This window comes from Triticum urartu, chromosome 3A (assembly GCF_056163025.1).
Source record: "Triticum urartu cultivar PI428250 chromosome 3A, HENAU_Tu73, whole genome shotgun sequence".
Lineage (NCBI taxonomy): Eukaryota > Viridiplantae > Streptophyta > Magnoliopsida > Poales > Poaceae > Triticum > Triticum urartu.
This window is the reverse complement of record NC_141875.1, coordinates 6,225,428-6,249,847: the sequence shown is the minus strand read 5'-3', so window position 1 is coordinate 6,249,847 and position 24,420 is coordinate 6,225,428.

Here is a 24,420-nt window from a genome sequence, read left to right as displayed (position 1 = left end):
ACTGTCATCGAAACCTTAAGCGTGCGGACCCTACGGGTTCGAGAACAATGTAGACATGACCGAGACACGTCTTCGGTCAATAACCAATAGCGGAACCTGGATGCTCATATTGGCTCCTACATATTCTACGAAGATCTTTATCGGTCAGACCACATAACAACATACGTTGTTCCCTTTGTCATCGGTATGTTACTTGCCCGAGATTTGGTCGTCGGTATCTCAATACCTAGTTCAATCTCGTTACCGGCAAGTCTCTTTACTTGTTTCGTAATACATCATCTTGCAACTAACTCATTAGTTGTAATGCTTGCAAGGCTTATGTGATGTGTATTACCGAGAGGGCCCAGAGATACCTCTCCGACAATCGGAGTGACAAATCCTAATCTCGAAATACGCCAACCCAACATTCACCTTTGGAGACACCTGTAGAGCTCCTTTATAATCACCCAGTTACGTTGTGACGTTTGGTAGCACACAAAGTGTTCCTCCGGCAAACGGGAGTTGCATAATCTCATAGTCATAGGAACATGTATAAGTCATGAAGAAAGCAATAGCAACATACTAAACGATCGGGTGCTAAGCTAATGGAATGGGTCATGTCAATCACATCATTCTTCTAATGATGTGATCCCGTTAATCAAATAACAACTCTTTTGTTCATGGTTAGGAAACATAACCATCTTCGATTAACGAGCTAGTCAAGTAGAGGCATACTAGTGACACTCTGTTTGTCTATGTATTCACACATGTATTATGTTTCTGGTTAATACAATTCTAGCATGAATAATAAACATTTATCATGATATAAGGAAATAAATAATAACTTTATTATTGCCTCTAGGGCATATTTCCTTCAGTCTCCCACTTGCGCTAGAGTCAATAATCTAGTTCACATCGCCATGTGATCCAACACTAATAGTTCACATCACCATGTGATTAACACCCATGGTTCACATTGTCATGTGACCTATACCCAAAGGGTTTACTAGAGTCAGTAATCTAGTTCACATCATTTATGTGATTAACACCCAAAGAGTACTAAGGTGTGATCATGTTTTGCCTGTGAGAGAAGTTTAGTCAACGGGTCTGCAATATTCAGATCCGTAAGTATTTTGCAATTTTTCTATGTCTACAATGCTCTGCATGGAGCTACTTTAGCTAATTACTCCCACTTTCAATATGTATCCAGATGAAGACTAAGAGTCATCCGGATCAGTGCCAAAACTTGTATCGACGTAACCCTTTTACGACGAATCTTTTGTCACCTCCATAATCGAGAAACATATCCTTATTCCACTAAGGATAATTTTGACCGCTGTCAAGTGATCTACTCCTAGATCACTATTGTACTCCCTTGCCAAAATTAGTGTAGGGTATACAATAGGTCTAGTACACAGCATGGCATACTTTATAGAACCTATGGCCAAGGCATAGGGAATGACTTTCATTCTCATTCTATTTTCTGCCGTGGTCGGGCTTTGAGTCTTACTCAATTTCACACCTTGTAACACAGGCAAGAATTCTTTCTTTGACTGTTCCATTTTGAACTACTTCAAAATCTTGTCAAGGTATGTACTCATTGAAAAAAAACTTATCAAGCGTCTTGATCTATCTCTATAGATCTTGATGCTCAATATGTAAGCAGCTTCACTGAGGTTTTCTTTGCAAAAATCCTTTCAAACACTCCTTTATGCTTTGCAGAATAATTCTACATTATTTCCGATCAACAATATGTCGTACACATATACTTATCAGAAATGCTGTAGTGCTCCCACTCACTTTCTTGTAAATACAGGCTTCACCGCAAGTCTGTATAAAACTATGTGCTTTGATAAACTTATCAAAGCGTATATTCCAACTCCGAGATGCTTGCACCAGTCCATAGATGGATCGCTGGAGCTTGCATATTTTGTTAGCACCTTTAGGATTGACAAAACCTTCTGGTTGCATCATATACAACTGTTCTTTAAATTCATTAAGGAATGTAGTTTTGTTTATCCATTTGCCAGATTTTATAAAATTGCGGCAATTGCTAACATGATTTGGACAGACTTAAGCATCGCTACGAGTGAGAAAATTTCATCGTAGTCAACACCTTGAACTTTGTCAAAAACCTTTTTCGACAAGTCTAGCTTTGTAGATAGTAACACTACTATCAGCGTCCATCTTCCTCTTGAAGATCCATTTAATTTCAATGGCTTGCTGAACAACGGGCAAGTCAACCAAAGTCCATACTTTGTTCTCATACATGGATCCTATCTCAGATTTCATGGTCTCAAGCCATTTTGCGGAATCTGGGCTCATCATCGCTTCCTCATAGTTCGCAAGTTCGTCATGGTCTAGTAACATGACTTCCAGAATAGGATTACCGTACCACTCTGGTGCGGATCTCACTCTGGTTTACCTACGAGATTCGGTAGTAACTTGATCTGAAGTTACATGATCATCATCATTAGCTTCCTCACTAATTGGTGTAGTAGTCACAAGAACAGATTTCTGTGATGAACTATTTTCCAATAAGGGAGAAGGTACAATTACCTTATCAAGTTTTCTACTTTCCTCCCACTCACTTCTTTCGAGAGAAACTCCTTCTCTAGAAAGGATCCATTCTCAGCAATGAATAACTTGCCTTCGGATCTGTGATAGAAGGTGTACCCAACATTTTCTTTTGGGTAACCTATGAAGATTTACTTCTCCGATTTGGGTTCGAGCTTATCATGTTGAAACTTTTTCACATAAGCATCGCAATCCCAAACTTTAAGAAACTACAGCTTAGGTTTCCCGCCAAACCATAGTTCATACGGTGTCGTTTCAACGGATTTAGATGGTGCCCTATTTAACGTGAATGCAGTTGTCTCTAATGCATAACCCCAAAACGATAGTGGTAGATCGGTAAGAGACATCATAGATCGCACCATATCTAATAAAGTACGGTTATGACGTTCGGACACACCATTACATTGTGGTGTTCCAGGTGGCGTGAGTAGTGAAACTATTTCACATTGTTTTTAACTGAAGGCCAAACTCGTAACTCAAATGCTCTTCTCTACGATCAGATCGTAGAAACTTTATTTTCTTGTTACGATGATTTTTCACTTCACTCTGAAATTCTTTGAACTTTTCAAATGTTTCAGACTTATGTTTCATCAAGTAAATATGCTCATATCTGCTCAAATCATCTGTGAAGATCAGAAAATAATGATACCTGTCGCGAGCCTCAATATTCATCGGACCACATACATCAGTATGTATGGTTTCCAACAAATCTGTTGCTCGCTCCATTGTTCCGAAGAACAGAGTCTTAGTCATCTTGCCCATGAGGCATGGTTCGCAAGCATCAACTGATTCATAATCAAGTGATTCCAAAAGCCCATCAGCATGGAGTTTCTTCATGTGCTTTACACCAATATGACCTAAACGGCAATGCCACAAATAAGTTGCACTATCATTATTAACTTTGCATATCTTTTGGTTTCAATATTATGATTATGTGTATCACTACGATTGAGATCCAACGAACTATTTTCATTGGGTGTGTAACCATATAAGGTTTTATTCATGTAAACAGAACAACAATTTATTCTCTTACTTAAATGAATAACCGTATTACAATAAATATGATCAAATCATATTCATTCTCAACGCAAACACCAAATAACACTTATTTAGGTTCAACACTAATCCCGAAATTATAGGGAGTGTGCGATGATGATCATATCAATCTTGGAACCACTTCCAACACACATCGTCACTTCACCCTTAACTAGTCTCTGTTTATTCTGCAACCTCCGTTTCGAGTTACTAATCTTAGCAACTGAACTAGTATCAAATACCGAGGGGTTGCTATAAACACTAGTAAAGTACACATCAATAACATGTATATCAAATATACTTATGTTCACTTTGCCATCCTTCTTATCCGCCAATCACTTGGGGTAGTTCCGCTTCCAGTGACCAGTCCCTTTGCAGTAGAAGCACTTAGTCTCAGGCTTAGGACCAGACTTGGGCTTCTTCACTTGAGCAGCAACTTGCTTGCTGTTCTTCTTGAAGTTCCCCTTCTTCCCTCTGCCTTTTTCTTGAAACTAGTGGTCTTGTCTACCATCAACACTTGATGTTTTTCTCGATTTCTACCTTCGTCAATTTCAGCATTACGAAGAGCTTGGGAATCGTTTCCGTTATCCCTTGCATATCATAGTTCATCACGAAGTTCTACTAACTTGGTGATGGTGACTAGAGAATTCTGTTAATCACTATTTTATCTGGGAGATTAACTCCCACTTGATTCAAGCAATTGTAGTAACCAGACAATCTGAGCACATGCTCACTAGTTGAGCAATTCTCCTCCATCTTTTAGCTATAGAACTTGTTGGAAACTTCATATCTCTCAACTCAGGTATTTGCTTGAAATATTAACTTCAACTCCTGGAACATCTCATATGTTCCATGACGTTCAAAACGTCTTTGAAGTCCCGATTCTAAGCCGTTAAGCATGGTGCACTAAACTATCAAGTAGTCATCATATTGAGCTAGCCAAACGTTCATAACGTCTGCATCTGCTCCTGCAATAGGTCTGTCACCTAGCGGTGCATCAAGGACATAATTCTTCTGTGCAGCAATGAGGATAAACCTCAGATCACGGATCCAATCTGCATCATTGCTACTAACATTTTTCAACACAATTTTCTCTAGGAACATATCAAAATAAACACATGAAAGCAACAACGCGAGCTATTGATCTACAACATAATTTGCAAAATACTACCAGGACTAAGTTCATGATAAATTTAAAGTTCAATTAATCATATTACTTAAGAACTCCCACTTAGAAAGACATCCCTCTAATCTTCTAAGTGATCACGTGATCCAAATCAACTAAACCATGTCCGATCATCACGTGAGATGGAGTAGTTTCAATGGTGAACATCACTATGTTGATCATATCTACTATATGATTCACGCTCGACCTTTCGGTCTCCGTGTTCCGAGGCCATATCTGTATATGCTTGGCTCGTCAAGTATAACCTGAGTATTCTGCGTGTGCAACTGTTTTGCACCCGTTGTATTTGAACGTAGAGCCTATCACACCCGATCATCACGTGGTGTCTCAGCACGAAGAACTTTCACAACGGTGCATACTCAGGGAGAACACTTCTTGATAATTAATGAGAGATCATCTTAAAATGCTACCGTCAATCAAAGCAAGATAAGATGCATAAAAGATAAAGATCACATGCAATCAATATAAATGATATGATATGGCCATCATCATCTTGTGCTTGTGATCTCCATCTTCGAAGCACTGTCGTGATCACCATCGTCACCGGCGCAACACCTTGATCACCATCGTAGCATCGTTGTCATCTCGCCAATTCTATGCTTCCACGACTATCGCTACCGTTTAGTGATAAAGTAAAGCATTACAGCGCAATTGCATTGCATACAATAAAGCGACAACCATATGGCTCCTGCCAGTTGCCGATAACTTGGTTACAAAACATGATCATCTCATACAATAAAATTCAGCATCATGTCTTGACCATATCACATCACAACATGCCCTACAAAAACAAGTTAGACGTCCTCTACTTTGTTGTTGCAAGTTTTACGTGGCTGCTACGGGCTTAAGCAAGAACCATTCTTACCTACGCATCAAAACCACAACGATAGTTTGTCAAGTTGGTGTTGTTTTAATCTTCGCAAGGACCGGGTGTAGCCATACTCGGTTCAACTAAAGTTGGAGAAAGTGTCACCCGCTAGCCACCTTTGTGCAAAGCAAGTCGGGAGAACCAGTCTCGCGTAAGCGTATGCGTAATGTCGGTCCGGGCCGCTTCGTCGAACAATACCGCCGAACCAAAGTATGACATGCTGGTAAGCAGTATGACTTATATCGCCCACAACTCACTTGTGTTCTACTCGTGCATATAACATCAACACATAAAACCTAGGCTCGGATGCCACTGTTGGGGAACGTAGTAATTTCAAAAAATTTCCTACGCACACGCAAGATCATGTTGATGCATAGCAACGAGAGGGGAGAGTGTGATCTACGTACCCTTGTAGACCGACAACGGAAGCGTTAGCACAACGCGGTTGATGTAGTCGTACGTCTTCATGGCCCGACCGATCAAGCACCGAAACTACGGCACCTCCGAGTTCTAGCACACGTTCAGCTCGATGACGATCCCCGGACTCTGATCCAGAAAAGTGTCGGGGAAGAGTTCCGTCAGCACGACGGCATGGTGACGATCTTGATGTACTACCGTCGCAGGGCTTCGCCTAAGCACCGCTACAATATTATCGAGGATTATGGTGGAAGGGGGCACCGCACACGGCTAAGAATATGATCACGTGGATCAACTTGTGTCTAGAGGTGCCCCCTGCCCCCGTATATAAAGGAGCAAGGGAGGAGGAGGCCGGCCCTAGGAGGGGGCGCGCCAAGTGTGGAGTCCTACTAGGACTCCCTAGTCCTAGTAGGATTCCACCTCCCATATGGAATAGGAAAAGAGGAAGGGAAAATGAGAAGGAAGGAAGGGAGCGCCCCCCTTCCCTAGTCCAATTCGGACCAGACCAAGGGGACGGGTGCGGCCACCCTTGAGGCACTTTTTCTTCTTTCCCGTATGGCCCAATAAGGCCCAATACGTATTCCCGTAACTCTCCGGTACTCCGAAAAATACCCGAATCACTCGGAACCTTTCCGATGTCCGAATATAGTCATCCAATATATCGATCTTTACATCTGGAGCATTTAGAGACTCCTCGTCATGTCCCCGATCTCATTCGGGACTCCGAACTCCTTCGCTACATCAAAACTCATAAACTCATAATATAACTATCATCGAAACCTTAAGCGTGTGGACCCTATGGGTTCGAGAACAATGTAGACATGACCGAGACACGTCTCCGGCCAATAACCAATAGCGGAACCTGGATGCTCATATTGGCTCCTACATATTCTACGAAGATCTTTATCGGTCAGACCGCATAACAACATACGTTGTTCCCTTTGTCATCGGTATGTTACTTGCCCGAGATTCGATCGTCGGTATCTCAATACCTAGTTCAATCTCGTTACCGGCAAGTCTCTTTACTCGTTTCGTAATACATCATCTTGCAACTAACTCATTAGTTGTAATGCTTGCAAGGCTTATGTGATGTGTATTACCGAGAGGGCCCAGAGATATCTCTCCGACAATCGGAGTGACAAATCCTAATCTCGAAATACGCCAACCCAACATTCACCTTTGGAGACACCTGTAGAGCTCCTTTATAATCACCCAGTTACGTTGTGACGTTTGGTAGCACACAAAGTGTTCCTCCGGCAAACAGGAGTTGCATAATCTCATAGTCATAGGAACATGTATAAGTCATGAAGAAAGCAATAGCAACATACTAAACGATCGGGTGCTAAGCTAATGGAATGGGTCACGTCAATCACATCATTCTTCTAATGATGTGATCCCGTTAATCAAATAACAACTCGTTTGTTCATGGTTAGGAAACATAACCATCTTCGATTAACGAGCTAGTCAAGTAGAGGCATACTAGTGACACTCTGTTTGTCTATGTATTCACACATGTATTATGTTTCCGGTTAATACAATTCTAGCATGAATAATAAACATTTATCATGATATAAGGAAATAAATAATAACTTTATTATTGCCTCTAGGGCATATTTCCTTCAGTGGCAGCATTAGAAATAATATGATATTTCAAGTTGCTATAATTCTCAGTTTGTATGACTCCATGCCTTCCAATATATCATTAACACTTTGTAGATATAAATAAATTATTGTCACATGTTTATCTCCACCGAAAAAGAGGGTGTTCCTTGTAATATCGCACAGAGTGTCCTCACATAATACATGCTATTTTATCCCATCAACTTTTTCTAGCACGCTTAATTAAAGTGGATGGTTGTGTTATAGTGACACATGTACTGAAAATACTTTCATCCAAAAGTCTGAATCGATGGATAAAGGTGAGGAATATATATATCAACATCCCCACCACATGTCTAGGTTGCTCTTAATAGTATGCAAGGCATGTCATGGATTTGAGGCATTTCGGACTTAATACCACTAGTCGTCAACTTGTGCATCTGCACATGCTAATAATTTTAATTAAGAGATACTTGTTTGAATTTCGAACAAAAAGAGATACATTTATTATACAATTCAAAATATACATTGGAAAATCAAATACCACGTGTCTTATTGTATTTTGAAACTAGAGCACCTCTTTTGAGATTTATGATAACAAACAATGTTCACCTATCGAATTAGTACTTCTGCTTAACCATAATTTGCACTGAAGAAATAGATATTTTCCGATAAACTGCAATAATGATATACGATTTACAAACTTGTCCCTGGTTGAAAGAATCATACAAACAAGCAGGTTTACAATACATTCTAAGTTTGGTTGCTAATCTATAATTAGTGATGATGTGTTAACTGAAGTAGTATGCATATTAAATGTGAAACTAATTGCTAGCATGTGCAATATTTCATGACATGTTGTTGATTACAACTTAATGTAGATTTATGGCTTACTTCAGCACTTTGTCGAAGAAGTCATCGACAACATTAATTCGTTCAAGAATACTTGCTTTTAAACCCTGACCATTTACCTTTTACAACCGATACCCATTTGATCATAGTAGTCCGCTTTTGAGTCAGTGGTAATTGTTCCATTGTAATGTCAAGAATATTTTGTTCTCGGCCCAGTTAGGAGATTTATCTCGCAAAATTCTAGTGTCAATCGGTGTAGTAAAAGGAATAATCTCCACTAATAAAGGAGGATATAAACCAAAGCAACTAGACTTATGATAAAGTAAACAATTTATCTTATTGCAGCTAAAATAAGATAAGGTAAACTCATTTGCTGACTTGGTACCACTTTGAAGTCCACAAGGCAGTTAGCCTTTCCAAAGAAAAATTCTTGCTCACATGCATTTACCCTGTAAATGTATCCAATGTCTGGAAACCTATTCCCATAAGTAAGCTCTTTAGGAAAAAGAAATTAATCAAATATATTTTAACTAACATATTACTAATAAACCTATTCCATCAGAAATAGTACAATACTTTCAAAACGGAGTACGGACACCAGAAAGCGTAGAAGAAAGTGAATGCTTAAAGAGTAAAACGACTATGCTATATATCTTATGTCCACTTCTCTACGCAGTGTCTACAGATGGCACCATTGGATGACTTGTTTTATTAACCTATTACGAGGAACATAACAATTAAACATCTTTTTACGAGAAAGTGGTGATAGTAAATCATCCTTACATATTTTGAATGGAATATTAAACCATATGTTGGCCTACATAATTTACAGAATATGAATGGCAATGATCCTATTGGAATATGTTATTACAAAATACGTTTTCCTAGATAAGCCATCAGAATAGCAATATTATAAATGGCTAATAAGATAAGGATACTAAAAATATGTGTTATTATATAACCCAGCCCTATCCCATCGCAAAAGAAGAAGAGAAATTACCATAGAAAGGAAAGTGCAGGAATGTTTTTTTTTCTTGATGATCATTCTCTTGTCAGTGAAGTTGATGAATTTCTTTTTGGCTCAGGCCTATTTTTTTTATTCTTGCTAGATGAAGCATTATCATTGTTGGCTACGAGAACATGAAGCATTAATTACTAATCATGACAACACATGTTTTACTATTTGCAGTATGCATAGGAGCATTAATATAGTATATACTGAACTCAAATAAACACACACTTTTAATGTTCACAACACGGACACAACATTATCATTGTATTATGGTAATATATCGATTTTACGCAGTTAATATTTTGATATTGCACATGTGCTATTCGCAGACACTTTTTGAAGGCAGTATGTCAAATAAGTAAATGATGGAGCCACATATGGGGAATGTCTAATGAAGATCACCTTATGTAAAGTATGTGTACCACCAAATTAGTATAGCTGTGAAATCAAATGTGGCCGTATGTATGTCTTGCCACGCCATTATTATTTTTTATTTTGAAACTGCACATCGTTAATTAGTTGAGTAATGACAAAAATATTTACCCACAACCATTTCAAAAACATAATCAAATTCTGCTAGCGAGAAGGGATAGAACAGTGATATATTGATGCTCTACAGTTACAGAACTACACAATGTAAGTATGAGTGCACAAAAAATTAGTAATACCAGTATCATATAATTCATATGTCGTTTGAATGGTGGCAAAAGACAGCGGCCATGATTGAGATGAGGTCTAGCATTAAGTAGCCTTTCCCCGCGCGGCGGCCCCCCGCACCTGTTGATACGGTCTAGTTATATATCCATAGTGTTTATTCTTTGAAAAGTGCATTTTTAGTTTAAGATAGAAAATTATTGCATGGAAAATTATGGATATGAAAGATAATATAGTAGAAAAGAAATTTATTGCCATCATGCGTGATGCACCTTACCAAACAGGAGAAAACATGCTGATACATATCTAGTAGGGATCATTTATTTTGGCCCAAGGTGGCATGACTCAACTACATTAAGAGTCCATGCATATACCCACGTTGTCTTGAAGACTGTACCTTGCCACTACTTGTGTGCCACAGAGAGCTTTCTGACCCAAAAAAGCTAAGAGCCTGTTTGCTCCGTCCATTTTTTATGCATGCAGCCCATGGACGTAGTCATATCGCATTGAAATATGCACGCGGCAGCCCGATGCTCGATTGGTGGAGAGGCGTGCTGAACTCGGGGACGATCTTCACGGGACCTGCGGAGGCGCGCCTAACCGACGAGCCAGGTCGGTCGTGCGGCGGAGATGAGGCGGCGAGCGGGTGATCAAGCCGATCGCGCGCGAGGTCGGGGACGCCGCTCGGTGGAGGCGTGGTGGCGACGGAGTCCGAGATGAAGCCGGCGACGATGGACGGCGTGGGACGTCGTGCGGACGAGCTTGTCAGCACCGGCACCCGGGCAGCGAGGCCCCAACGACCAACGGAGCAGCGGCGCCCGAGTTGAGGCAGCCGACGGGCCTGACGCAGCCGTCCCGATGCAGCCGAGGACGAGGCCGGCAAGGTAGACCGCCGGGCCGCCATGCAGACGCAGCGGAGGCAGGTGATGTGGATCGATGGGCGAGCCAGCGTGTGAGCGACGGCTATAATTGGCCGTCGCATGGCGCGAGGCCGCCGGGTCGGGGTGATGCAGGTGTCCCGGTCGGAGTAGGGTGGTGACGGCCGGCACAGGGCGACGGGCGGACCGACGCGCGGACGGCAGCTGGCCCTGACGGGCCGTCTCGGCGCATGTGGCCACCATGTCGGAGGAGAGACCGGCTGGTCGCACCGGGGTCAGAGTAGAGGCGCTCGGGGTCGACGGCGGCGGTGGGTGACACAAACCGATCAAGAATAGATCGGAAAACCAAAAAGAAACCGCGTGATCAAGATAATCGGCCGGAGAGAGAAAACCCCGGAGCAAGGCTCGAGGAAAAGACTCTCTAGGGCAGCCGGTCAATACGACCGGCGGACGAACCCTAGGTACGGGCGGCGCGGCCCCAGGCGGCGGTCATGGAGGCCGACCGCCCCGGGGGCGGCGCGCGGGTGCGGAAGCGGCAGCGGCTAGGGTATAGGATCGACTTGCGATAGATACCATGTTAGAAGGGACAGAGAGGGATTGGTGGAATTGTTATTATATTGCTTGAGCCTCGTGGGCATATATATAAGAGTACAATCATCTACTTGAAGTACAAGACAAGACAGAATAAATCCTACTTTATCTCGTCTTTCCTAATAAACATTATACTCAACACGCACGACATAGTGTTTTTCTAGCCAAGAGGTAAATGAGTGTTGTGTGATTTGCTACGTCCATTTTGCATGCATTCTGCACATGCACATAGTCATGTCATACACATTTGTACTTTTCTAGAAAGGATGGCAAGTTTTTGAGAAAGGATGGCGATCGGAGGTTACGTAGGGTAGGAGAAACATGTAAAAATAAACGTTGTTCATGTCATTCAAGAGCGAAGATCAGACACCATAGTTGAGGCACAATAGTACAGAGATATTTACAAATGAAATTTGATCCGTGCCATTGAAGAAAAATAAGCGTACACTGGTTTTGACGTGGAAATAAATAAATACAATAAACATAGGATACCTAGCATCCATGCGGCAAGCACACTATGAAATGGAACGGTAAACTTAGGACCTACATATACAATGATGAAAGGAAATTGTTTGTAAAGGTGGCCATGGACATGCATTACAACAATCATCAAGAACAGTAAACTGACAAAAAAGTCCAAATGCAAATCTTGCAAAAACTGATGTATGGCAATTGGCAAGCGAAATTTTTGTACATTTTACGATGGATGCTTGTAAGGTACCATGCATATTTGCATATACATATAAGAATCACTGTAACGAATAGATATAGATCCACCTCAATACTATCCAAGTTTCTGCACGAATTGCTGCATCGATCCTCCCTTTATCCCAACAATCCATGTTTTATTGTATGGCCTTGAGTGGTGTTGTATGGTAGTTCGTGTGGACTTTTTGGTCGGTTGGACTTCTTTTTCTCTCTTTCTTATTATTATACATGCAGTCCTCCTACATAGTTAAAAAAACATCATATAATCATGAGATTAAGGACAATCCAAAGAAGAAACTTGAGGGTCGTTTGGATCTAGGAAATTTGCTTTCGGATCCGTCCTTTCCTTTAACGGGGTGGTGGCGTCGATGAGTACATGATAAGTCTTGTCACAACTAAGAAGGTGGCTACCGCAGGCGTCCAACGACAATATGTAGAAGTCGGCCGAAGGGAGCAACCAGGAGGAGCCAGTGATCTAGGTGAGAGTATGATCATGGCACGGCACCGGCCATTGCGATTATGGCGGAGACATGAGATTTTGCATACGCTGGTATAATGGTACGGGAGGAGGTTTTGGCTAGCATCCAAGGGCAAGCATTGCTATGGTAGGCGAGACTCGTGGCGTCGCGGGCACAGCGTGGACTCGTGAAAAATGGAAGAGGATGGCGATTAGGAGGAGGAAGAGGAGGGCCATTAAGAGGGGAGGGGACGCATCTAGTTGTGAGATGCAGATCTGATGCGTCTATAAATTAATTTTCTTTCCTTTTGATAGCACGTTTACAAATTTTTTTGGTTTGGTCTATTGATCGTGTATTTCTAGGCTTTAACCACGTTCACTTGTTGATCTGAACAATAAAATTTAATATCTAAAGGTTTAATTTATGGGTTTGCTGAGAATTAACGTGAAGACATTGTGGTGCATCCAATTAGTAAATATAAGATATAAGATGTCGAATTCATGCTGAAATTAGTTCTTCCAAATTCCGGGGTGATGGATAAGGGTGGACATTATATTTCTGCAGCTGTAAATAGAGTATTTGTCTATTTCACAATGTAGGTTCTATGTGGCATACACTAACGCTAACCTTTTATTTGTATTTGGTTCCTTGGCACCATCATCGATCATGGGGTACACAAGGATCGATGTACATGTCCATTTAGTTATGGTAGCGCATCCATTGTAACATCGATGACACTGGTGCTTCTTTTTTGACCCCAAAAACCGCAGAACAATTATTCGACTGTAATTTTCATTAATTGAAGAAAAAATACAATCAAGGAATAGTAGGTTTATGTATCATTCTAGTTATCGAAAATTAAAGACCCAATGCTTGATCTTGAGCATAGGGCACAATTATAGTTCTCCAGGTTCATGTTCTTGCGGTTCAAAAGATTCCTGGTATTGGTAAGATTATGCAGTAGTAGCCAGAAGAATATCTTGTGTCCAAGTATATAGGAGGTAGCCCAGAGCTACTTCAAGATGTTGTGAGGAGAACTGGCGCCAATCAAAAGGTTGTACATGTTCATGGAGGATTAGTGTTTGGCTGCTACGGGTGTGTCCATTGATCTTGCACATATGGCAGAGGTCTGTCAACAAGACTAGTTTGGAAGATGGTGAATTGGTGAAATGCTTCTTGTGATTGTGGTCTGCGAAATAGGTGTTCAATCTCTAGTAATGCATGTACCCTTTGCAAGGAAGCTTCCTTGTTATTTATGAAACAGTAGAGCTCACAAAAGTTCAAGAGAAGTGGTTGATCCAACCATTTATCTATCCAAAATAGGGTAGTGTACCCTCTACCAGCTTTACATATCGCAACTTGCTTGACTGTGGGCAGAAGTTTAAGAACAAATCTCCACCAAAATGATCCAACCATTTTATCCGCAGGCAAAGAGTTAGAATAATGTGATTCCCAAATGATATTGACCTAGGAAATGTCTTCTTTATTGAGAAACTTGTGAAGATATTTCATCAATAGAGCCAAGTTGTGGGTTGTAATATCTAGGATACCCAGACCACCACGAGTTTTGGGCGGGCGTGCTTTGTCCCAGGCAATCAATAAAATTTCTTCTCCTGTGTACCATAGTTTCTCCAGATATAGTGTTTGATGTAGATGTTGAGTTGCATAACTACTGTCCACACGGATCACAAGGGAGCACATAAAGAAGATTGGCATGCTGGAGAAAACATATTTGATGAGAATGAGTTTATCTCGTGTAGACAGGAGAGTGGAGCAGCCCAATAATCTACTCTCAATTCTTTTCAGTATGGGTACGAAAGTCTTCAATTCATGGTTTGCTGAGGCTGAGGGGCAGACCCAGGTAAGTGTGTGGCAGAGTACCACTTGGCAGCCAAATAGCAAGGACAAGTGGACAACTCATGCATCTTGGGTTCTGAAGTGTTGATAGGAATCATGGTTGACTTGGCATAGTTGACTTTCAATCCAGTATATGCAGCATATTGGAGCAACAGGTTCTTAATATGGCACTGGCGCTATTCATACGTACAGTCTATCATTGGGTCAATAGGGGTTGACATGACAGACAAGAATAACGCCCCATGACCATGATCATGTCCAGCTTCTCAGTACGTACATGCATTGTTATATGGTTTGGGAACAGTAGTAGTAGTACTCGACTATCCCGAGGGTTGTTAGGCTCTCTTGCTGGTCTTGGAGACTTTGATCGTGTAGATGCAAGTATTCTCTAGTTGATTAACAGTCAAAGTCTCCCCTGGCCATGGGTCAACAATGCGCACATTGGGAAGTCCAGCTTGACGGCAATGAATAGTGGCATCTTGGCCACGACGAGAACAACTTGCCGACCTCCATCCTGTTAGAATTAAACACGTGCAACTTGTATCGGATCTCTTCCTGAAGGAAGAGCTTCAGACAATTGAGCCGGTGAAGATGAAAGGATGGCAATGTTTGCACATTGAGGAACCGGACAATTTTGAAGACGCAAATACAAATGAGTGTTGGCGTCATGCTATAAAAGAAGAGTTGGGGTCAATCCATGACAATAATTCATGGGAGCTTGTGGATCTTCCCAACAATGAAAATGCTATAGAGCTCAAGTGGGAATTCAAGGTCAAGAAATATGTTGAAGGGTGCATGAAGCACAAAGCGAGGATTGTGGCCAAAGGGTATGTGCAAGAGGAAAGTATGGACTTCAAAGAAGTGTTCTTTCCCATTGCAAAGATGGAGTCAGTGAGATTACTCATTGCTCTCGTGGCTCAGGAATCATGGAAGATACATCACATGGATGTAAAATCCGCGTTTTCGAACAGCGAGATAGAAGGAGATGTGTATGTGAATCAACGACCGGGTTTCATCAAAGAGGGTGAAGAGCACAAGGTACTGAAGTTACACAAAATCTTGTATGGACTATGGCAAGGACCTCGGGAGTGGAACATCAAACTTGATCGGACATTAATTTCTCTTGGATTTGAGAAAGCCCCACTAGAGCATGCAATGTACAAGCAAGGTGAAGGAAGGGATCGTCTACTAGTTGGCATCTACGTCGACGACCTATTAATTACTGGAGCAGGTGAAGGGGTGATTGCAAAGTTCAAGCTACAGATGAAAGTGCTTTTCAAGATGGATGATCTAGGTCTTTTGAGCTACTACCCCAGGATAGAGGTACATCAAAAGACGGAGGGGGTCACACTATGCCAGGAGGCATACACAATGAAGATACTTGAAAGCCATGTCATGAGAGATTGCAATCCAGTTGACGCTCTAATGGAACCTCGTCTAGCGCTGAGCAAGAAGAGTAAAGCACCCGCAGTTGATGCAATAGAGTATATTGCAGCGACCACTGCGATGCGTCAAGGTGTGTGGCTAAGGAGGCTATACGGTGATCTCATGGATCAAGATCCGGAACAAGTGGTGCTCAATATTGATGGAAAGTCTGATAGTTTTCTACGCGAAGATCCAGTGCGGCATGATCGAAGCAAGCACACTGATACAGTATATCACTACATAAAGAATTGCGTGGAAGAAGTTAAGATGAAGGTCAACTACGTTTGCACCGATGATCAGATGGCGGACATCCTGACCAAGGCTTTGGATCGGGAGAAGTTATTGAAGATATAAAGAAGAATCAGCGTCGGAGCTGTAATGTAACGACGTCGTGTTTAGGGGGTGATTGTTAGAATTAAACACGGCAACTTGTGTCCGTGTCAGCTCCTGTGTATGTATACAAGTAAGAGTCCGTGTAGGTTTCTACCTGATCACCGAATAGGACTAGACTAGTTGTAGCTAGTATATATAGTCCTGTAACCCTGGCTTGTAATCATGATGATTTGTGAAGTAATACAGATCAACAACAGGCTCGATACGAGCCTGTGGCAATACGCCAGAGTCTCGTGTGCGTGAGTTGTGCATCGAAGGATCGATCAAGTCGGTCACGTAGCTAGCTAGCTTACGGCTACTAGCAACAAGTACTAGCATATACATCCTGTCAAGGAATCGATCAGGTTGAGTTGTGCTAGCTTGTGCACATACGTATTGGAGATCAAGCTTCCTTGTGGTGTGGTGTATCTCGGCGTAAAGTTATCTCGACGAGAGTGCATCAGCAAGGTTCGTTGTTCGTCGTCGATCGTCACCGTCGCCGGAAAGTACTCGGCGTCGGGTCTGGGCCAACACATCCAAACCTTCAGTTCGCCATCATTACCACTCTGTTATTTTTCTGCCTCGGCCAAGTCAGACAGCCGGCGCGTTATCTTAGGGTTCTTCCTCAGTCCATGCTCGACGACAACAGGTATTTGAGATATGAGGAAAGACAGTTTAATTTTTTTAGATCAACAGGGAGTAGCTCCCCGGCTCCATTACTCAGAAAGAAGCCCGATAAAGACAATTTAATGGAAGGAGGATAGTTGCAAAATGGTTTTCACAACAACCTATAAGCATGAATTGCTCATAGGGATAGTGTGTGCGCGTGTGTTCATCGAGATAGGTGTATGTTCGTATGTATGACCCTTACTCTTTACGTCTGTATTGTGTTAAAAAATGTAGCCTCACGCTCACATGTAGTCTTAATGATTGACCAGTATATGCGCTCAGTTAACAGCAACCATGATAGAATGGTGGCCGGCGCACAATTTGGCAATTTGCAGGGTTTAATAGGTACGTGACCAATCTACACATTCAGCATAGCTTTATAGACGACGACTAATTTGTGTTCTTTCTGAACTAATTTACACTCAAGAGAATCGTCGATTGAGACGTAGCAAAACCGAACAAACAAACATATCCATGCGATACAACTAGTACCAGTGTCGCCTCAAAAAGAAAAAGAACTAGTACCACTGGGATAAGTCAAACGGACTGAAGTAAACCTTGAAATGTCTACAGCGGCCTGCTGTGCAACGCGGAAGCGCGCCAAGCGTACATTACATATGGCTGCCAGCAGGAGGTACGTCTGCTGAGGCTGCCGGAGGAGTAGGAGGAAGCGGGGGCGACGGTGGCGGGTTGTCGCTGCAGTCAGGGCAGTGCTCCTTGGGAGCCACATGCCCTACCGGAGCCGGAGGTCTCGGCACTGGCCTGCCACCTGCACACAAATAGGAATATCGGTTGGCACATCGATCGATCACAACAGAGTTCAGTGAAGATATGGAGAATTACCTGCATGGACAAGCTCAACGTTGGCCGCACACATGATCAGTGCAGCGGCGATGAGAGCCCGGCACAGGACCCACGAGGAAGATGATGCCGCCGGCTTCAACATCTTTGGTGTTAACTTGGATCGTTCTGGGAACGACTGCATGTGGATGCATGCTTGCATATGTATGTATATATAGACGTATAGTTTAATTTCCAGCAACCAGTGTTGTATAACCACTTATGTATGTATGAACGCATGCTTCGGCATGGAGCTCGCCAACGACGACTGCACGCCGTCAACGAGATGGACATTTCCACATCTGTAAGACTGTTTAAGAAAACCGCGTGACAGCTAACACATAATATAGCTTGAAAAATGATCTTATATTGTGAGACCGAGGAAGTAGGTACGTGTACGTACCAGCTGCAGCATAGCTTTGGAATGATCACTCTTTCATGGTACAATTGCACATATTACAATCCAGCAACAACAAGTAGTAATCCCAGCAATAAGAGAGTGGGAATCCAAATTCGTTGTATCACCGCTGGCTTTAAAAAAACAACAGGCTACCGTCAACAAAGAGCAAGTGGTTCACCAGCTGAGCCGGCAAGGCTAGCATGCACGAAAATCCCTCTCCTACCAACGAAAACAAGTATGAAGAGATTTGATCTCCGTGGCTGATAACGGAACGGAAGGTTTGAACACCCCAAGCTTGCCACCATTGAAAACAGCCAAGAAAGATGAAGAGACTATTAAACCCACTAAGGGTCGTGTGAAAGGCAGCCAACCAGATATGCCATGTGGCGCGAACTGGTTGGCCATGATGAAAAAGCTTTTGGAATATTATTTTTAGATGGAGTTGAGGAATTTTTTAAAATAATTTTTTACATGGAGGGCTACGCAATGTGAGGCTTGCTGGTAGGTTGCATTGATAATTTTTTTTTCACTTCTTTTTCTAGATGGAGGTGAGGATTTTTTTTAATGTTTTTCTAGATGGAGGCGAGGGCTTTGTCTATTTTTTAAAAATGAAAACGTGTGCACAACTTCCTCGCAAGTGGCGCCAGAAGATGACACCCCAACCAGTAGTAATCATAATAGTTGGGCCCCAGTGAGCACAGAATCTCAATTTGATCATCATTACCTCCAAATACCGTGGCAGATGTCGCGGCCGTCATCCTCGCCTCCTAGAGGACGGCAACGGTTGTAGTGAGGTGACACCCATGGCCATATTCAAGTGCTCTCCTTTCTATTCGGGGGTTCGGGTGCACCATGGATCGAGCCGGCATGCTGTTTGGCGGTGTCCTCCACGGGTGGCTAGTTAGCTGGCACCACCCTCGTCGACACGACATTGGCTGGACGGCAGTAGTCAGGCGGCTATGGGCGATGCACGGTGGTGGTCGTGTCCCCCCTTCGGATGATCAACTGCCTGAGGCAAGGATGGCGGAGCTAGTGGTGGTGCGTGGTGGTGTCATCTGATGCAGATCAACCATCGGCTACCACTTTTGGAGATGCTCGAGATCTCTCTCTCATCAAAGGTTTCGTCGTGTGTGCGACGATGAGCTTCCTTAGTTCAATGTCTTTTTTTGTGCCATCTAGGACTGTCCGCGCAAGCTGCTATTGGGATCATGGCAAGTGGAGGAGAAAACATAGAATGACTTTGACTGGTTGGTGCATCTCGAGCACCTTGTCTTGAGCTCTGTGGTGAAACCCTTAGATTTGACCCTACTTGGTTATACCTAACAATGACGGCATTTTTGCGTCGTTGCCTTGTTGAAGGCATTGCTCGGGGTTTTCTCAAACTTCATCTTCAGCGTGAAAACCCACGATCTAGCCTTCAATGGTTGGATCTGGCAATGTCGGCGTGTGTGCGGCGTTTTCTTCCTGAAGATATTGCTTTTGAAGAGGCTTTCACGTAGTCCTTGTGTTGTCAAGGGATAATTGGTCCTGATGGTCATCATTGCATATTGTCAATCGTTGTTTTGATCACTTCGGTTTTTTTTCTTTTTTTCTTTCACTGCCTAGGCATAGCTTCGGCCTTCTATGACCTTGCTCCTTGTCAGGGTGGTCTTGTGTGTGTGTGTGTGTGTGTTCACGTTGGCTGTGCGCATCCTAGTTATGCAGAGACCAGATGTACTCATTGTGTTTGTACTCCCTTTATGCTTCACTATGAGTTAATAAAATACACTCTTTATAAAAAAACGACCCCGTCAAAAGATTTCATCTACTGCAGGTTGATGAACTGAGGATTGAGTACAATCCCTAGCTATCACCTACCTTGGGTTACTAGCTTGCTGCTTATGCACAATAGGCACCTTAGATCACCAACTTTGCGTTTCTCATTGAAAGAGTGACGAAGTGAGTGGGTCCACGGCGTAGGGACGCATCAATTGCGGTAAACCAATTTTGATGAATGCTTGCTTATCTGGTATGTCAATGGATACGATGGATCAAGCTTTCATCGTGTCTTAAGTGCACAATGGTTATGTTTTACCCCCTTTTTGTGCTTCATAAAATGTGAGTGTCAGTGTCCTGGCCAAGGGGGTCCTCGACATGTCGGTTTCCAGCCTAGGATGTTTCTGTGGGCCACTTTGGGTGGCCCATGGCGGATTACATGAAGATTCCGGAAGACTTGGAGTACAATCCAAGCCGTGGAGGACTCTGCCTCCACCGACATAGCCGACCTAGTTACGTAAACCCTAGGACTCCCGCTATGTTATATAAGCCGGGTCAGTTTCGTCGTAGATCACATACAATATCTCGGTACTTTACCTATACTTTATACACACTCCAACACAATAAACACAAGCAAAGCGTAGGGTATATATTATCTCCTACGGAGAGCTCAAACCTGGGTAAACCCTTGCTCAAGTTGCCATCCTGCCAAGTCGCCTAGTTAGGATACCCTACCAACGGATCTGTCGGATTTATTAGCTCTGACGGTGATTAACCGGCCAGGAATGAAGGTTGATTGTTCCCCAGAAGTTATCACAAGCATGATTCACTTAAAAAGTTTATCTTTGACTTTGGAAGCAATCTTATAGAGCACATTGAAATGGCTAATGGGGAGAAACTAACTGACAAGAGTTGGACTGAGCACCTTCGGGATCGGGAATAACGTTGTATGGTTGATTAACTTCCCACTTTTAGCTGACAGGCAGCAACCTTAGTGGGCTGGCTAGTTAGGCCTTTTCTTTTTTCCCTTCTAAATCTAGATCAATCCCTCTATCTCCTAATAGCTCATGATATAGGTGCCCCAAAAATTTTGAGGTCATGTGCCACCCTCATCGACAGGCCTGCATTCACACCAATCATTAGCCATCCTTTTGTATCTGAACTTTTTGTGAGGTTAATATAGGCACCAATAAGCTATATTCATTTTTACTGAGGTTAGTATAGGCACCAATAAGTTATATTCCTTTTTACCGGGGGCACTGGAAGAATCACCCTTGTGGCCCATTGCATGTTGCTATGTTCTAAGATGCACACAGCCAATTGTTTTTTCGATTGAAGCTCCCAATGTTCTTACAAAAGGAAGAATGTGCCATGAGCTTGGCAATGTTTGAAATTCCGGTAACTGTGAGCATGACAACTACAAAACTTACCATACATACACACAAATATTGAGAAACCTAGATAATAGATTGGACAACAAAAGAATGCCTTCAATAACGATGCAACACCGATTCAACATTGTTGTCGGAACTCGCCAGTGAAAGCCATAACACAAGTTACCTTGATAGTGCCCACCTATGGAACTCCACGACAACACCCCTCATAAAAATATGAAATGCTGCGCAAGTACTGTCATTATAGATGAACTATCGGCCGATCGGCGCTAGATAACTCTAGCCACCAACACGATGCTCATCTACCACTGCTTCTACCTGTGGATTAGGAAGAAGCGGCCGCGAAGACGGTAGGTTGTTCTTGCAGTTAGGGCACCCCTCGTGGGGACACTGGTTCTCTCCGGTGGGAGCCGGAGGTGGCCGCGGTTGCCTTCCACCTGTACACAACGTAGTTATACCCCTGATGTCCATTGATCACAGGAGAGCTTAGTGAGGATATGGACACGCGGATGCTTAATTACCTCCCTGAACAAGCTCAACGTTGGCTGCACACAGGATCAGCACTACTACGACCATTGCCCAGCACTGGGCGGACGATGAGGAAGATGATGCCGCTGGCTTCAACATCTTTGATTAATAGTTGACACTACTATACCTTGTAGATCTATCTGTCTCGATGTATGCTTGTCTATTAATATATAAGCATGTACTCTTAGTATGTAACCAACTTGTGCATGTATGAACGCATGCTCCGGCCAGATCCCAAAGGAGGCAACGACGACTACTGCACAATGCTATTTCCATGTTTTTAAGGCCTTGTACAATGCTAGGTGCTTAGCGAGGTGCTTAGAAAAATAAACAGAGTTTTTTTAAAGCACCAGTGCTATTTTTAAAGGAGAGACGCCTAATTAAGCATCTATCTTGCACAAATAAGCATTGATGCTTGAGAAAAGCCTGATTTACTTTTTTAAGCACTTTCCCTAAGCATCTTTCATTGTACAAGGGCCTAAGATTGTTTATCAAGAAAACCGCGTGACAACTCTCTCACGGCGCCAAGTCCAAACTGAAGCTCGGCATGGCCAGCTTGTACGCGTCCACAACAAGTGTGCACCAACTTTGGAAGGATACGGCTGCCTAATCTTTGCAAATTAGTCCAGCAACAAGTAGTAATCCCGGTCAGTACAGTTATTCTCCTGTGCAAACTGCAGTTAAAGGATAATTTCTTCTCAACACCATCATGCACTGGTCACCAATCTGCGCCAAAATGAACAAGTCTCTTATTGGGTACCACATGTAAGACTTATCTGAACTCATCATTAATTATCACTCTCCTTGAGTACATATTTGAACTTAAAAACGAATTTCACCATTGCCTTTAGTTATTTTGAGCCAAAATACGCAGCTATCTCACCGTTTTTCTACGTAGTCTTTATACATTTTCCCTCTATTATTGCACTCGGCCTGCTTATTTTGTCATGTTCTTTTTTCTATTGAAAAGGAGGATGACCCCCGACCTCTTCATCTGGATGATGCATGCAACCACTTTATTAATGAGAAACCCTTCCTATGATACGAAAACATCAGACAAATTGTGCGTTGTTGATTTGTGTTCCATCCCATGGTCCTCATCTCCAAAGAAACCCCATTCTAACCGCCCGTAATCGACGCATCCACCTCCCCCAAATCTCTCCTTGTTTCCAAACCCTCTTCGCCTCCGAGCTCACGAACCACCATGCCACCATGTTCTCTCCGCCAGCACCACCCAAAATTGACTAGACTTATTTGTTTCCGAAAAATCAGGAGATATTAAATCGGCCAGAAGTTAATAGCAATCCCACTTGATTAGCGCCCAGTTCTGGAAACAGCTCACGGGAGATGCATGGGGCCTTCGTACTTATCAACGACTGCGACGCTTCTAATCTGGCGGTCAGGAAAAATGGTCTTATAGGAAGCTAGGACGAGTAGTCTAATCCCTAGCGAGTTTGTTTTTTTTTTTTGCAGGGTTAAAAGGGATTTCATTGCTCAAGATGGATGAAGATCCTCCAAACAAAGTAGTGGTACATTAGCAGGGCCAGATTTGAGCCAAATTGCCGTCCTGGCTTCTACACGACCAAACGAAGCTAACCTATGACTGACGGTATTTTGATGCCTGCTAATAAGAGCAATAGAGCTATCCCTTTCACCAAGGATTTTCCTCACTTCATTCACTAGCATCGCATGCAGCGATCTGTCCTGTGCATGTGCCTGGAAAGAAGCCACAGCAACCTGGCAATCCATCTCAACATCAACTGGGAGCAGCGACCATTGCATAGCAAAATTGAGTCCTCCAAACATGCAGCAAGCTCAGCTTGCAAAGGGCTTGCGCAATTAAGGAGATTCCGGCAGGCCGAGAAGATGATGGCGCTGGTACTGTCTCGCAAGACAATCCCAGCACCCGTCCCTCCTGTTGTCTCGCAGAAAGACCCATCCACGTTTAATTTTACTCTCCCTTGGTCTGGAGGTTTCCATCTGATCGACTGGTTCAAAGTGGCTACATGTAGTAACGATGCTGGTCGGCCTCCAACCTGTAACACCATTTTTCCTTCAATATGATAGCCTGATGGATGTTGCTTGATGGCCAGAAGTGATGCCTCATAGCTGAGCAAGAACCGGCAAGATGCCTCAACCCGGGGAGGTTTTTTTGTCATGGACGATTTCATTCCGGATGTGCCATGCGCGCCAGAGGACCATTAGTAGTCGCATGCGATCATCTTCTCCCAGCCCGTGCAACACGTCAAATAGCCATTCCATGCCCGTGTGTCGCACTGTAGCTATACCGGGCAGGTTCCAGTGCTTCGCCATGGCTCGCCATAGCGGTTCACTTGGAAATAACCTGATAGTATTTTATATCTATT